Source organism: Pan paniscus, chromosome 15, assembly GCF_029289425.2.
Source record: "Pan paniscus chromosome 15, NHGRI_mPanPan1-v2.0_pri, whole genome shotgun sequence".
Classification (NCBI taxonomy): Eukaryota; Metazoa; Chordata; class Mammalia; order Primates; family Hominidae; genus Pan; species Pan paniscus.
This window is the reverse complement of record NC_073264.2, coordinates 78,254,915-78,270,654: the sequence shown is the minus strand read 5'-3', so window position 1 is coordinate 78,270,654 and position 15,740 is coordinate 78,254,915. Positions and strand designations below refer to the sequence as shown.

At 49.3% G+C, this 15,740-nt stretch overlaps 1 protein-coding gene and 1 pseudogene across 7 annotated transcripts in view; one reads left to right on the top strand and one right to left on the bottom strand.

Annotated features, from left to right (window-relative positions):
• Positions 1-5,442, bottom strand: part of TMEM63C (transmembrane protein 63C) — a 77,946-nt gene extending 72,504 nt beyond the window's left edge. For 4 of the 7 annotated variants that reach the window (XM_034937892.3, XM_034937893.3, XM_034937894.3 and 1 more), the window contains exon 1: positions 4,944-5,442. The gene's annotated coding sequence lies outside the window, so the exon portion shown is untranslated. The remainder of the gene's footprint in view (positions 1-4,943) is intronic. The other 3 variants (XM_055097313.2, XM_055097314.2, XM_034937896.3) reach the window with 2 other exon arrangements.
• Positions 5,443-11,583: 6,141 nt separating this feature from the next.
• On the top strand, positions 11,584-14,721 carry LOC129393759 (protein FAM204A-like; annotated as a pseudogene).
• Positions 14,722-15,740: the final 1,019 nt, after the last annotated feature.

The following is a 15,740-nucleotide window of genomic DNA, read 5'->3' as shown; positions in this document are numbered from 1 at the left end:
CACAGACACACACAGACACACAGACACACAGACACACACACACACACACACACACACACACACCCCTTTGGTTCTGAGAAGATTCCCCCTCTGCCAGGTCCTCAGGGATGTGAGAAGCCTTTTTGATTTTTTATTTTGTTTTGTTTTTTGAGACAAGGTCTTGCTCTGTCGTCTGGGCTGGAGTGCAGCGGTGCAATCACAGCTCACTGCAGACTAAACCTCCTGGCCTCAAGTGATCCTCCCACCTCAGCCTCCTGAGTAGCTGGGACTACAGGCCTGGCTAATTTTTTCACTTTTTTGTAGAGACAAGGTCTTTCTATGTTGCCCAGGCTGGTCTTGAACTCCTGGGCTCAAGCAATCCTCCCTCCTAGGCCCCCTAAAGTGCTGGGATTATAGGCATGAGCCACCATGCATGGCCTGAAGCATTTTTGAAGGTGACAGTTCAGTTCTAACAGTGCCTGGAGCAGTCGACATTGTTGGTCAGCCATTCTTGAACATTGTTTGGTGTCATCAAAAAAGCATGGTCTGGCTGGGCACGTTGGCTCACTCCTGTAATCCCAGCACTTTGGGAGGCTGAGATGAGTGGATCACCTGAGGTCAGGAGTTTGAGACTAGCCTGGCCAACATGGCGAAACCCTGTCTCTACCAAAAACACAAAGAAATTAGCCGACGTGTTGGCGCACGCCTGTAATCCCAGCTACTCAGGAGGCTGAGGCAGGAGAATCACTTGAACCTGGGAGGCAGAGGTTGCAGTGAGCCGAGATAGTGCCACTGCACTCCAGAGCGGGGAACAGAACGAGACTCTGTTTCAAAAAAAAAAACAACAACAACAAAACATGGTCGCCATCCCAGGGGTCCCTGGACAGCTGGCCACTCAGCAAGCAGAGGGACGAGCAAATGGAAAGAAGGGGACTCCTGGTCACTAGGCCCCAAGCTGGGCACCTTTCTGCTTCCTCCCATTCATCCTTCCAGTGGCTCTGTGTGGAGGGGATTGCTTCACCATGTTGCAAATGGAAGACTCACGGAAGTGAAGTGAGCAGGTAATGAAATAGGTGGGAACGCAGCTCCCAAGTACTCCCCCAGGCAGCGTGTCCATGTATGACAAGTCCTCTGTGCTTCCATGTCCCCCATCAAAGCAGGATTGATTTCCCCACAGGGCCCTGGGTGCATGTTCCATTGCCGTCTGTAGTGTTTCTACCCTATGGCCAAATCACTGCCACTCAGACACCCTAAGGCAATGAGTCCTCAACACCCAAAACCCAATGGACAGCTGTATCCCAGCGGACTGGCCACAGCTCCATCTTGCCCACCTATCTCTCCAAAGACCTTAGGGTCACTTGCTCTTCTGCTGGGACTCGATGGCCTGAGGCCAGCATGCACCTTGCTGGGCACAACTCTGAGAAGACTTAGCCAGAGTGAGGAGAAGGCTTCTGCCTCCAGGACCTTCCTTGGCCAGGCCACTCAGTAATGGGGAGGGGACAGTTTGGTTTCCTGTTGGAAGCTGGTCTTTCTGCCTTTGATCCTCTAAGGACACCAGAGGCCCTGGCTTGGCAGGAATGAAGGTCTACAGGCACAGGGCTGGGCATGACTCACTCACCTCCAGCCCAGCTCTTCCCATCTCATCTTGAGGGTGCTCGTGTCAAACGGCAGAATGAAAGGCTGGGAAAAGCAGAAGGTGGGAGCCCAGGACACTTGGGTCCTAGTCCTAGCTTTCTAAGCAGGTCTATGCTTCGGTTTCCCTTTGGGGAGCATTACTAATGAGTAGAAAGAGGCAGGAGGTGACAATGAGGCGCCCCTTCCCCGCCCACTCTGCCTCTGCATGTCTCAGCACCAGCCCCAGGGGTGTTGGCAAGCAATGTGGCAGCTTGAGTACATATCCTGCCCTAGAAACACAGAACTTGGAGTCCTGGCCACACATTGTTCTTCTTAAGAGCCACCCTCAGTTGGGCCTAAGCAATGCAGACAGATCTAGAGCAAGGACACACCATACTTCGTGAGCTGCCCACGTTCTCATCTCAGCTCCTCCTGTAACCCTACCTTGCAGGAGTTGCACCAGCCAACTCATGGGCAAGAATGTGGAGTTCCATTTACACCACCCATGCTGATGTGTAAGCTGTGAAAACCACTGCTCTCCCACGAGAGGAAAGAAGAGTGAGCATTGGGGCCCTACCTCAGGCAAAACAGGGCACTAAAAGCTGCTGATCTCACTGGAAGCTGAGCACTTCCTCTGAGCACTTTCATTACAGCCTTTCCCAGTGTGAGCCTGCCCATGGCCTGAGCACCACGTGGGTTCCTGCAAACTGGACGCTCTGTGCAAACAGCTCCCAGCACTTTACGCCCATTATCTTTATGGTTCTTCCACCCGCCTCTTCCCAGGAAGAATCAGAGCAGAGGTCGTGGAATTCGAGAGTTGAGGCAGTGGGGAGGGTACAGGCCTGTAGGAAGCTCCACGGTGCCACTAGACACCCGCATTTTCGGGGGTGAACATCCTGTTAAATATGTTAAATATAATGGGCAGCTGGGGATGGAGGGGATGAAACTCCTCAAGGGCCCAAGCACAACTTGAAGCGGGCTGGGGAGGGCTGACCTGCCTTCCCAGCCTAGAAGGATGCCCTAGGCTGGCCGCAGAGGGAGAGAGCATCCTCTGAAGAAGAAATGACCATGTTTCCCCCATCAAGGCAGGAAACAGATGGCTTCCACCTAGACCAGAGACTCCAGGAATAATACTTCCCATTTGTAATAAACACTTGACAAGTTTCCAAAGCCCTCCCACCCATCTGGAGAAGGTGTTTTCATGCCTAGCTATCAGGTAGAGAAGCTGAGGGCAGAGTGCCTGCCGATAGAGGCACTCGGTCCAGCTCTCTGCTCTTTAAGTCTGGTTCTCACCAGGGGGCCTCTCTGAGGCCTGACCCTTTCTCTGCTAGCTGGGAGGGACACATACCATGTGGTTTCCCTCCAGTATGGTGGGCCCTCTCCTCTCTGGTGCTATATTGTCACCCCACAAGCAGCTAGTTCTCATCTGGTTTACTGGGAACCCCATCCCTTCCCACAGGTCACCCCAGCAGCTCCTGGTGGTCATCATGCAACCCAAGGCTCCTGTGAAGCCAGCAGGGGCCAGCGTCAGGGGTTCTGTGCTCAGAGGGTGTCTGAAAAGGAGCAATTCATGAGCCAGGCACATGGCAACTCCTTTCACTTGGAGTAAACCGGTGCTGGCCCAAACCCCCGATCCGGAGATGCTGTCAGGGAGATAACTGAAGTCCCTCTACCTGTGGATCCCCACTCCCTGGCTATGCTCACAGCTGCTGGCACTCGGGCAGGAGGGATGCCTGTTTTTGGCTCCGATAGGCCCACAGAAATTGTGTATCCCTGTGGGGGCATGATGGGAAGGTAACCAAGAGACTTCACTTCCCCTCTTCAAGCTGCTTCCTTCCCAAGAAACTAGAAAACATATCTTAAAGGAGGAGAAAATGCTGGTGCTGTTCCCTGTCACCGACCTCCTCCACACCCATCAGGAGGCCCTTGCAGCCTCAGCTTCTCAGCGTTGGGACTGTGGGGTGCGAAGAGAAGACAGGAAGAGGCCCCTCCAGTCTGCCCTTTGGTGGTTGGGGAGTCAGAAGACCTGCATGTAGGTAAGATACCTGGAGAACTCACTCCACCCTCTGTGCCTCAGTTCCCTCATCTGGCTCTGGCTCTAAAATGTCGCTCTCTCCTTGCCTCAGTTTCCCTCCAGGGAAGGTCATCTGTCCCAGGGAGAAGAACAAGGTGAATTCACTTCTAAGGGGAAAGTTCACTTCTAAGGGCAATAGATGGAATGTAGCCCATTTCTCCCAGGGACAGGGGCCGGAGAGAGAACAAGGATGAGGTGATAACAGAGGGTGGTGCTAAGAGATGGACCCTTTCTTGAGGGAAAACACATCTTCCTGGAGCGTTGCAGGCTGTTGAAGGAGACAGTTCATCTCCTCATTCCCATCAGCACGGGCCTTCCTCTCCTCAAAGCCAACTCTCATTCTTTCCTTGAACCCACAAGAACAGCACACACTCACACTCCCTCTGCTCACTTAAGTGTTTTTCATGAGCAATTTTCTCCTGTCCCCAGACAATCTAATTGCTGCTTACACCCATGATACCCTGGAGCCCCATGCAGAAGTTGCAACTCCCTGCATTCTCAGGGATGAGGAAATGGGGTGCTGGGGTGGGGGGAGGTCCTGGGGTCTAGAGAGGAAGAAGGGCCCCTGCCCCTCCAGAGGGCATTCGGTGAAGGCAGTGCCTGGGAGGCCAGCTCTGTAGGGCCTGCTCAGTGACCTTGGTCAAGCCACAGCACCCCTGGGCCTCAGTTTCCCCAGGGCCTTCATCCAAACACAACCTTTCTCTCTCAAGGCCAGGGCGAGTAGGGAGGCAAGAGCCTTTCTTTGGAAGCACATGGGGAAAGGGTGGCATTGTTCCCCTGGGGGCCCAGGAGCCCAGCCCGCCAGGCAGCAGCGCAGCAGTGACGTTGTCATAACCCATAACGGCGGAGCAGACTGCCCCCTCCCGTCCCAGCCCAGAGAGTGGGCGGCAGAGCCCCGGGGAATCCCTGGGTGGGGGAGAGGGTAGCCCCGAGCGGTAACTCCCACCTGGCTGTCAGGCAGGAGGCCGGGGAGCCCCCCAAGCAAACCTCCTACCCACCTCCGTTCCCCCAACCCAGTGAAGACCGGTCTACTAAAGCCACGCCCTCCCGGGTGGGCGGCTCAGGCCACCCTTTCCTGGGTACAAGCTAGAGACAGCCAGCGTGGCAAGGGACTGTGGCGCAGTCTCCCCTACCCCCATCCCTCCCAATGCAAGGTCTCAGAAAGCACAGAAACAAGCAATCCTTCCCCGCCCCCTCCCCGTGCGGGACCTGGGTCCGGCGCCCCTTCTTCCCGGCCCGACCAGCCCCGGTCACCGCACCCGCGTCGCGTGCTCACCACATTTGCGTCCTCAGCACCGCGGCCCCAGCCCCAGGCTCGGCGCTCAGGCCGCCAGGCTGCAGTGACAGGCTCCACGCTCCCCACCTGGGAGGAGACTGCCAGCGGGTCCTCCTCCTCGCCGGCTGGGCGAAGCCAGCCCCACCTGGCAAGGGACTGTCAGCAAATTCCTCTCTGCATCACTGTGAGAGAGGCATCCCGGCTCCTCCCAAGCAGGGGCCAACCTTGGCCCCGCCCCAAAGCTGCTCTGACCTGCCGGGGAACCCAGGCTGGCAGATCCTACGCGAAGACCCAGGCTCCGCCTCAGAGACCCTGTCGCTACCAGGAACCATCTGCAAATTACTATCTCAAACGCACAAGGCTGCCGGTCCCTGGTTCCAGCTTGCTCCAGCTCCCCTGATGCATTGGGCCTTGGCAGCTCCTTTGCCACCTCCCCTCGCCCTCCCTGAGGCATGTCGCCTTTCCCAGTCTCCTTAGTCCCATCAGCCAGAAGCAAGAAAAGCCACTCCACTCCCACAAAGATAGCCCTCTGCCCCGCCCAAGGACCAGGTCCTGGCACCAGCCTAGTGGCTGGTACCCAGCTGCTACCCAGACTCCTTCTCCAGCAAAGGAGTGATCTACAATTGGCCACAGCCCCACCAGGGAGGGCCAAGGGAGTGAGCTGGGTCATTTCCGGTTTGCGGTGGGCCACACTCCTGCAGGTATCAGAGTTTCATCAAAGTCCTGCCCACTCTGCTATAGACACTGGTTTTGGCCCTGAGGACAGGTGCCAGTGTTTGCAACCCCCAAAGATCAGTGTGCAAAACAAGGGGCAGTAGTAAACAGCCTCTCCCTCCCAGGCAGGGGCCTAGGCACATTTATGTCATCGACATTATCTGGCACTTGCAGTACAATAGCTGATGGGAAAGGAGCCACTGCCCAATGCTCTCTGAAAGTGACTCCCTTTCACCAGTTAGGGCTGTTAACAATATGATAAGAATGCCATAGAGGAAGCCCTGTGAACACAAGGTCATGAGGTGCCAGAGGAGGGGGTCAAAGGCTGGTTATGCTTTCATGGGTTGATTTCCCCATAACCAGCAGCACAGCACCCCCTTCCACACAACCGTGTCAGGCTGGCGCACTCTAGTCATCTCCCTCTTCCCCTGACCCCCTGGTTCTCATGACCCAACCACCCCACGAAGACCCCAGGGTGAGCCACATAGACAGACTCTGTCGAAGTCTATCCATTATCCACTCACTCGCCCAGGCTGGAGTGCAGTGGTGTGATCTCGGCTCACTGCAAGCTCCGCCTCCCGGGTTCACGCCATTCTCCTGCCTCAGACTCCCGAGTAGCTGGGACTACAAGCTCCCGCCACCACGCCCGGATAATTTTTTTTTTTTTTTTTGTATTTTTTAGTAGAGACGGGGTTTCACCGCGTTAGCCAGAATTGTCTCTATCTCCTGAACTCGTGATTCGCCCGCCTCAGCCTCCCAAAGTGCTGAGATTACAGGCGTGAGCCACCGCGCCGGCCCACTTATTATCTTTTTCATTCACGGGACGGGAAGACTTTTGAACACGTATTCTGCAGTGGCAACAGGGCATCAGGGTCTAGGTTCCAGCCCTTGCTTAGCGGCTATCATGCTGTGCAACCTTGGGTAGCTCACTTGATCTCTGTTTGTTTTTCCCTCTCATCTGTAATTCTGAGAGGGCTGGGCTAGTTGGGGTCTCACACCCCTCTGCTCTGACACCTTTATTCTCGTCTAGGATAAAGACTGGTGGGTACAAAGACAAACCAGATCAATACAAGAATAGTGCTGGGAATGCTAGCTGCCTGCGTTTCAGTCCCAGATGGGCCACCTAAATGTGGGACTTAACCTCTCTGTGCTTTTTTTTTTTTTTTTTTTTTTGGCATATGGAAAATGGGGGAAAACAATAATCATAAGCTTAAAGGGTGATTGTGAGGATTAAATGAAATACCATATACAAAATAAATGCTCTGCAAATATTCATTGTTGTTGCTGTAGTTATGCTATTCACAGTCTGGTGGGACAGCATAAATTCTCAACAAAAGCAGTTCGTCTTTTCCTTCTCTGCTTCATCATCACAGAAGCTGTTGTAAGCCCATATCCAACCCACTCCACCTCCTAGAGGAGAAACCTGATAAGCATCAAGGTCATGCCGTAAAGAAAGGCCAGGTGTGGTGGCTCACGCCTGTAATCCTAACAGTTTGGGAGGCTGAGGCGGGCAGATGACTTGAGGTTGGGAGTTCGAGACCAGCCTGGCCAATGTGATGAAACCCAGTCTCAACCAAAAATACAAAAGTTAGTTGGGCGTGGTGGCGGGCACCTGCAATCCCAGCTGCTTGGGAGGCTGAGGCAGGAGAATCACTTGAACCCAGGAGACGGAGGTTGCAGCGAGCTGAGATCATACCACTGCACTCCAGCTGGGCGACACAGTGAGACTCCGTCTTGAAAAAAAAAGAAAGATACAGTAAAGGGGGACGGAAGCCAGGTGTGGTGGCTCACACCCGTAATCCCAGCTACTTGGAAGGCTGAGGCAGGAGGACTTCTTGAGGCCAGGAGGTTGAGACCAGCCTGGGCAATATAGAGAGACCTACATCGGAGAGGAGAGGTGGGGAGGGGAGGGCAGGAGAGGGAAGGGGAGGGGAGGGGAGGGGAAGAGAGGAGAGGGGAAAGAAAGAAAAACAAAGAAATAAAGAAAGGAAGGAAGGAAGGAAGGAAAGAAGGAAGGAAGGGGAAGGGAAGGAAGGGAGGGAGGGAGGGAGGGAGGGAAGGGAAGGAAGGGAGGAGAACCCATGGAAGGAGGAGAACCCATGGAGATGCCAGGTGGGCTGTGTGGTGGGGAAAGAGATGACCCCAATGTCCCAACCAACCACCTAGATGAGTGTCAGCTTGTAGAAGGTTCTCAGTAAAGGTGTATGGGTATGAATAACTGAGGCTTTCAAAAGAAAGGCCCTTCTGGTCTGTGACACTGAAAACACTTATCATGCTCTCACTTGTGGATTGGGGTGGGAGTGCCTTTGGCCTGAGTTGTCAAATCTGAAAGATTATGCCTGTTATTGTCTTCATGACTGCGTTGTTAACCTCCAATGTCTGGTCTGGGAACATAATCCAGAACAATATAAAAGAAATAAAAGGACTCTGAGTAACCCTTACAGCGAGCTGAGATGGCACCACTGCACTCCAGCCTGGGTGACAGAGCGAGACTCCGTCTCAAAAGAAAAAAAAAATAGAGAGAGAGGTACAGAAAAGGGGGATGGAAGCCAAGTGTGGTGGCTCACACCTGTAATCCCAGCTACTCGGGAGGCTGAGGCAGGAGGATTTCTCGAGGCCAGGAGGTTGAGACCAGCCTGGGCAATATAGAGAGATCTACATCAGAAAGGAGAGGAGAGGAGGGGAGGGAAGGGCAGGGGAGGGAAGAGGAGGGGAGGGAAGAGGAGGGGAGGGAAGAGGAGGGGAGGGAAGAGGAGGGGAGGGAAGAGGAGGGGAGGGGAGGGAAGAGGAGAGGAGGGGAGGGGCTTTTTCTGTAGATCACCTTGTGTCTTCAATTGGTGCCCACCTTTATTTACTCCACACAAAATTTCAATAGATCCAGTGTGGCAGAGACTGCTAAGAGCCCCTTTTCTTTCCCTCTTCCTTTTTGCAGTAGAGCTCCCAAGATTAAAACCTGGATTTATGGCTCTTCTACTAGAGACCACATATCCCAGAACCCCTCTCAGCCAGGTGGAAGTATGAACTAAGTCCTAGCCAGTGAGATATGAGTGGAAGTAATAGGTTTAATTTCTGGGCCACATCCTTAAAAGGAAGCTGGCTGTTCTCTACTTCCTCTTTCCTCTTTGTGAAGACTGGGATGTGGACATGGGGTGGAGGGGAGGGCAGCTTTGATGATGCTGACCAGGACAACTCCCTAGAGACAGTCAAGCATCAAGGCAGGAAGAACTTGAGTCACAAGATGACCTGGAGAAGTGCCCTAGAATGTTGACCACCTTGCATTTTTCTCATGGGAGAGCAATAACCTTGTAAAGTCACTATTGTCTGGTCTCTGTTGCAGCAGCTGAACCAATAGCCTAAAGGAGAAGCCACTTTCCTGATTTTCAAAACCACAGCAGATGAGCAGGAGCATGTTAGAAGGAGAAACAACTAATAAGAAAGCAAGCACAGTGAAAAGGGCAAAAGTCAAGAGCAAGAGAAGAGAGAACAACGATTAAAAAAAAAAAAAAAAAAAGGCCAGGCGCAGTGGCTCATGCCTGTAATCCCAGCATTTTGGGAGACCGAGGTGGGTGGATCACGAGGTCAGGAGATTGAGACCCTCCTGGCTAACATGGTGAAACCCCGTCTCTGCTAAAAATACAAAAAATTAGCCAGGTGTGGTGGCGGGCGCCTGTAATCCCAACTACTCAGGAAGGACTTTTCCCCTTTTGCTCAGCACTTCTCTTCCTGCTGTCATGTGAAGAAAGATGTGTTTGCTTCCCCTTCCATCGTGATTGTAAGTTTCCTGAAGCCTCCCCAGCCATGTGGAACTGAGTCAATTAAACCTATTTTCTTTATAAATTATCGAGTCTCAGGTATGTCTTTATCAGCAGCATGAGGACGGACTAACACACCACCTAATCTACCAAACATCATAGCTTAACCTACCTTAAATGTGCTCAGAATACTGACATTAGCCTATAGTTGGGCAAAATCACCTAACACAAAGCCTATTGTATAATAAAATGTTGCATATTTCAACACTTCATTATAAAATGGGCTTTGTGTTAGATGATTTTATTTATTGAATACTGAAAATGAAAAAGAGTGGTTGTATGGATACTTGAAGTATGATCTCTGCTGAATACATATGGCTTTTGCGCCATTTTAAAGTCAAAAAATTGTAAGTAGAGTCGTTGTAAGTTGGACTGCCTGTATTGATTGATCAGTGAAATTGTCTGAGATCTTAAACCAGCCCAGTGAACAACTGCAGGGACCCAACCCTCATAGTTTTGTTGAGCCTATGGTGGCCCTGGGAACTTGTCTCTGCTATTTAGAAATAATTTCCATCATAAACACTCAAGCTCACAAAGACCTACACACACAAGAATGCTCATTGCAGAATTGTTTGCAATTGCAAAAACAACAGTAACAATTAAAAAAACCTCACAACTGTGCACAGCCTACGCAAATGTACATGGGTTTTCTGTGGTACCCAGGTGAGATGTTCAGGAAAAATCAAAATGAGAGAGAAAAGGCAGGAAGTGAAAGCCACACACCAGGGTCCCTATTACCCCAAGGCCTGGTGCTGGGTGAGGCTGCTAGGCAGAGGGTAAGCAGGGGGCCATGGGGTTGGAGATGATGGGAGTCAGACCACAGATTTTACTACAAGACCCAGAATATAAACATATGCCACTGACAGGGACAGTATTTTCAAGGCAAAGCCAAGACACTATTTATACTTTAAGTGGCAAGCCACATACTCTAGGGTATCCCTGATCCCAAGAACCAAATAAAAACTCTCTAAGAAAGTGGATACATTTTGGGAGCTCAGCTCCTATCACATGCTCTAATCTGCCTTTCCAGACAGAAGTGAATTTGTTTTCCTGTGCAGAAAGTAATGGGGAAATGTATTGGAATGGAAAACCATTTTTCCAGTGTCCTCTGCCTGACCAGACACAGGGTTGTGGATTTCTAGAGAGAAGAAGACTTCAGGCTTAGGTCTAGACACACAGCACTGTCTCTACTTGGAAGCTGGCATTCCCCAGTGGAGGAGTCAGGCCCTATGATCACTCAGCCCTGCCACAGAAGAGAATCCAGGCTTCCCTTCTTCTGGGGCAACCCTGGCCCCTCTGCCCTCTCTTACCCCTGGCCTCAGACTGGGCCCCACTCACCAAGACCCCACCGGTGGGTAGTCTTAGCCAGCAGCAATCTCTTTTACTAGTACTAGTGGAAGACGAGAAATTCACAGCTGGTAGGAGGTCATTGTTATCCACCGCCACTATCACTGAATGATATTGGAAACTTCTGGGCGGGTGAGATCAGAAGCAGGTGTTGATGACATCACAGAAGAAACACCACTGTGTTGTGCTGGAACTCTGGGATTCTGGTATCATTTTTCACCCAGGATTGAGCTCAACTGAGCATTTTCAGACAGATCTGGGGGTTGAAGTCTGCACAGCCTCACCTCAGTTCTATCTTGAGCCTGGCTGATGCCCTGCAGAATTAGATCCTTAAAGAATAAATGGGTCGGCCGGGTGCGGTGGCTCATGCCTGTAATCCCAGCACTTTGGGAAGCTGAGGCAGGTGAATCACGAGGTCAGGAGTTCGAGGCCAGCCTGGCCAAGATGGCGAAACCCCATCTCTACTAAAAATACAAAAATTAGCTGGGCACAGTGGCAGGCACCTGTAATCCCAGCTACTCGGGAGGCTGAGGCATGAGAATTGCTTGAACCCGGAAGGCGGAGGTTGCAGTGAGGCGAGACCGTACCACTGCACTCCAGCCTGGGTGACAAAGCAAGACTCTGTTCCAAAACACACACACAGACACACACACACACACACACACACACACGGGTCCTTGCATTGATATTTTATTGAGGCTATAGAACTCCCCTGCTTCCCCGAGATGATACTCATGAAGCAGAAATATGGGTTTCTTCTGGGCCAGAAAGTGTAGATCTCCTCTTCAGGGCCTCATGTCCAGGCTCTTGAAATCAGCTCCGTTGTACTCCTTCCCCTGGGAGTTGGTGTCTGTTTTCAGTAATGAACCTTTTCTTTGTTGTATAAGCTTTATTAACTTTGTGAAATATAATACATATACAGAGAAGCATATACCATAAGCAAGTGAGCACTATAATGAATAATCATAAAGCAAAGTCTTGCGTAGCGACACTGTTTAAGTCGGTAAATAGAACATTATCACCAGAAGTTTCCCTGTATCGTTTCCCAATCCACCCCTTTCTCTTTCAGTCCCTTCCCTGCACAGAGATAGCCCTATCCTGACTTCAGTCTTTCCTTGCATTGCTTTGTACTTTTACCACCTGATTATTCATTCCTAATCAATATGGTTTGGTTTGGTCTGTATTTTGAGTGTACATTAAGAGAATTGGAGTATAAATATACTTTCATGTTGGGCTGTTAAAACTCAACATTGGTTTTTTGTTTTGTTTTTTTGAGATGGAGTTTCACTCTTGTCGCCCACGCTGGAATGCAATGGCACAATCTAGGCTCACTGCAACCTCTGCCTCCCAGGTTCAAGCGATTCTCCTGCTTCAGCCTGCCGGGTAGCTGGGATTACAGGCGTGCGCCACCACGCCCAGTTAATTTTTGTATTTTTAGCAGAGATGGGGCTTCACCATGTTGGCCAGGCTGGTCTCAAACTCCTGACCTTAGGTGATCTGCCTGCCTCACCTCCCACAATGCTGGGATTACAGGCATGAGTCACCATGCCTGGCCTCAACATTGTGTTTTTAAGATTCATCCACACTGTGGTATGCAGTTGGAGTTTATTCATTTTCATTACTCTATTGTTTGACTGTGCCATAAATTAATCCTTCCTGGTTTGTTTGGCATTTGTTTTTATTTCCAGTTTTTTAATAGTGAGTGCTATGATTTGAATGTTTTTTGTCTCCTCCAAAATTAATTAATTGAAAAATATAGGCCAGGTGCGGTGGCTCACTCCTATAATCCCAGCACTTTGAGAGGCTGAGGCCAGCAGATTGCTTGAATCTAGGAGTTTGAGATCCGCCTGGGCAACATAGTGCGATTCCATCTGTTAGAAAATACAAAAATTAGCTGGGCATGGTGGCGTGCACCTGCAGCCCTAGCTACTCTGGAAGCTGAGGTGAGAGGATTGCTTGAGCCTGGGAGGCAGAGGTTGCAGTGAGCCAAAATCACACCTCTGCACTCCAGCCTGGGCGACTGAGACCCTGTCTCAAAAAAAAAAAAAAAAAAAAAAAAAAAAAGAAAAGAAAAGAAAGAAAAGAAAAAGAAAAAGATGGTCAAGCAAGAACTCAATCATTTTAAACTGTTCCAGAGCATAGAAATAGAAGTAAAATGTCCACATTATTTTATACAAAACCCTGAAATAATACACTGAAATAATACACAACAATGATTTCACACAAAAATTATTTCTTAAAAAATTTTTTGGTTGACAGGGTCTTAAGATGGCTGCCGGGCGGCTGCATCCTGACAGAAGAAAAGATGTTGAGTGGGCTGGTACCTCCTGGCCTAAATGAAAGTGATGTTGAGTCAAACTCTGAAGATGAAGCTACATTGGAGAGCTCTGGGCTTAACTTACAGGAAGATAAAGAGGATGGGAGCAACAGAAAAGCAGAAATCATAGATTTCTCAACAGATGAAGCAAAAAGTGAAGCAGAGTCAAATGTAAATGCCTAAGAAGAGAGTCCTTCTGGAATTCCCTTATATATGTGGAATTGAACAGTCCTCAAATGCAGCCCAGTGGAAGGAGCTTACTCAGTATGTTGGAGTCAATGATAGGTTTGACCCCCCTGTTAAAAGGAAAACCACTGAGAAGGCCTCGAAAAGAGGATAGAGCAGGCTGTGGAGGAGTGGAATATTGAGAGGGCTGAAGAACTCAGCAACTAGCTAGCTACTCGAGAGCTTGGTGTAAAAATTGCCAAAGCAGTTGTCTGCCACAAGTTTGTAAAAGCCAAAAATGGAGACTAAAAATTCACAGGGCTGCCTGAAAAAAAGAAGAAACTCGCATGGGGGTTTGAAGCAAAGAAGAGATGGGCAACCAAAAGCAATGGGATATATGTAACTTGCCAGAGTGCTTGAAGACATTTATAGACTCAAATGCTCAATTTACCGAGAACGTTTTCCTGCCTGTGTTACATGTCAGAAAATTGAGAGCACTAGAAAAGAAATAAGCATAAAATTTGGGAGTTTGATTATCAGCTCTTTTCAATCTTTCTCTAAGGACTTTGTCCCATTGAAGTGAATAAAATGAAGCATTCTGTTATTTTTATAAGAAATGTAAGAAAAAATATAGAAAAAAAGGAAAGGATTTTGTGTATTTATTTGTATAAACCCACAGTATAAAATTAGTTTTGCAGCCAGTCGCGGTGGCTCATGTCTGTAATCCCAGCACTTTGGGAAGCCGAGGTGGGTGGATCACTTGATCTCAGGAGTTCGAGACCAGCGTGGCCGGCATGGTGAAACCCCAGCAGCTGGGCATGGTGGCGCATGCCTGTAGTCTCAGCTACCAGGGAAGCTGAGGCAGGAGAATGGCTTGAACCCGGGAGGTGGAGGTTGCAGTAAGCTGAGATCGCACCATTGCACTCCAGCCTGGGCGACAGACAAAGACTCTGTCTCATAAAAAAAAAAAAAAAAAAAAATCAGTTTTGCTGCTTTTCATTTATTTGGTTTAGCATAGCCAGTGAGCTTCTCGTACTTCCTTTTTTTTTTGAGACAGATTCTCACTCACTGTGTCACCTAGGCTAGAGTGCAGTAGCATGGTCTTGGCTCACTGCAACCACTGTCTCCTGGGTTCAAGTGATTCTCTGATTCTCATGCCTCAGCCTCCTGAGAAGCTGGGATTACAGGCAAGCACCACCATGGCTGGCTAATTTCTTTTTGTATTTTTAGTAGAGACAGGGTTTTGCCATGTGGGTTAGGCTGGTCTTGAACTCCTGGCCTCATATGATCCACCTGCCTCGGCCTCCCAAAGTGCTGTGATTACAGGCATAAGCGATCATACCGGCCTTGTACTTCCTTATCTGTACCCAGTATAATTACACGTTTACTGGAGCTGTGTTTTTAAGATTGATAATTGTTTACAATGGATTAGTCGTAAGTGCCAAAGAGTCTCAATTGATTCTGTCTACAAATGATGACTTGACCTTAATGTCATAAAAGTAGTTACTAATTTTTTTTATTGAAGGCAGTAGACCTGATATTTCAGAATTGCATAGTAAAAGCAATTTATTAATTTTTGTGTACTTCCAGATAAACTATTACAATAAAGAAAGGGGCCGAATGTTAAAAAAAAATTTTTTTTCCATCTCGGTTACTGCCTGAGCAAGTTGGAGCTGTGGGTGAGGGTTCCCTGGAATGGGGACAAGTTGGTTCCAGATGGTTTTGATACACCTCATTCTGCAACCTTCCTTTTCATACTCCAGCCCCATAAAAAACACATGGTATGGAAGTAGTACTAGGAAAACTCCCTCTTCCCTTCTTCAGACTTGCTTCCTTACTTCTTTACTACTTTGGTCAGTATCACTGTAACGTGGCAGCTGCCTCTGAGGGGTCAGTCATTCTCCTTCAGTTCACTCACAGATTATGAGCCAGGTAATCTATTAAAAGCCTTAAATGTTATTTGTTCATCCAGAATCCCTTTCCAGGAAGATGTCTCCTCTTGCACTTTGTGAGATTCTATTCAAAATAAGGATTTTGAAAAGCCCTGACATATTCCTGGGAATCTAGAGGATAAGCGCATGCTCAAGAAAAACCTGAGAAAGCCCTAAGCTCTCACCTCTGCATGACCCTCAGTCTCTAAGCAAGAAGAAATTGAAGACTAAGGCAGAGTTATAAACTGCCTAACTGAACTCTGAAGGCATGTCCCAATACACATACACAGGCTTATCTATAAAGACAGGGCAATTTTACTGTTTTTTGTCCCAGGTGTTTAAGGAAATCTCTGTCCAATCACTAGCTGATTGTGAAGCTAATGGAACAGAGACTTCTGTGGCCATACACACACACACACACACACACACACACACAAAGAGTTCTTAAAATTAGTTCAGAAAAGGCACTAAACAAACAAACAGCAACAACTACAACAGGCAGGAACAACAA